Source organism: Elephantulus edwardii, unplaced genomic scaffold, assembly GCF_000299155.1.
Source record: "Elephantulus edwardii isolate Elephantulus edwardi_28Jun2011 unplaced genomic scaffold, EleEdw1.0 scaffold00350, whole genome shotgun sequence".
Taxonomy (NCBI): domain Eukaryota; kingdom Metazoa; phylum Chordata; class Mammalia; order Macroscelidea; family Macroscelididae; genus Elephantulus; species Elephantulus edwardii.
In genome coordinates, this window is record NW_006400100.1 from 1,657,244 (window position 1) to 1,658,329 (window position 1,086).

The 1,086-nt window shown below is 41.3% G+C and overlaps 1 pseudogene; it reads left to right on the forward strand.

Annotated features, from left to right (window-relative positions):
* Window positions 1-1,086, forward strand: part of LOC102862259 — a 17,369-nt pseudogene that overhangs the window by 2,209 nt on the left and 14,074 nt on the right.

Genomic DNA, 1,086 nt, shown 5'->3' on the forward strand with positions numbered 1-1,086 from the left:
ATCCCTGCCCATCCTCACCCTTCTGCCCCCAACCCTTACCTCCTTGTACCCCCAATATGTTTTTCCCAATTAAAAAAAAGAAAAAGAACTATCAGAAGTTGAACCTGGATTTAGAAAAGGCCATGACAACAGAGTTATCCTTGTTGATGTCACATGGATCTGACTAAAAGCAGAGAATTCCAGAAGAGTGTCTATTTGACTATGCAAAAGCATCTGACTCTGCTAACATCAGTAGCAGACAAGTTATACGAAGTGTCAAGTCAATGTTGGCCCAAATGCCTGATTTGCTGTATAGTTTCATGATGTCTGACATCAGAAGAACCACCTTAATTCAGTTTCCCACTTACTCAAGATAATTTTCAGCAGAATCTTGCTGGCAAGTATGTTAAGGATATCCGTAATCTCTGAACTCTGTAAGGTTTACTTTCTTTGAAATGTGACAAATATTTAAATCTCTTTCACTCAGTTGGCCAGATGGTTGTCCTCCAGATTTCTTGGCACAATTTGGTCAGCACATCCAGGGCAGCAAATGTTTGCTGAAATATGTTAATTGATATGCTGACAATTCCTGGAGCCTTGTTTTTTTGCAAATTTTTTCAGAGCAGCTTGAACAACTTCCTTCATCACCACAGGCTCATATGTTGTTTCATGAAATTCTTCAGTCAGTGAATTATTTTTAGTACAGTGACTCTATACTCTTTCCATCTTCTTTTAATCCTTCATGGATCATTTCATATTCTGCTCAAAGCTACCTTAAATATTGCAACTCGAGCCTTGAATTTGTTTTTTAGTTCCTTCAGCTTATGAAATGCTGATTGAGCTTTCCCTTTTGATTTTCTGACACTAGCTTTGTGCACATTTCATTATACTTTAGTATGTCCTCCTGCACTGACCTTTGAAATCATCTGTTCAGCTCCTTAATTTCTTGATTTCACCTCTTTGCTCTGTCTTCTCAGTATGCCAGTGTAATATTAAGAGTCTCATCTCGCAGCGCGAGGGCGACGCAGCACGAGGGCAAGGCCGCCAGTCGGGAGAATGCTGTCGCCAGACCGGGGAACACCTGGGGAACGCACGCCGCTGCCCGCC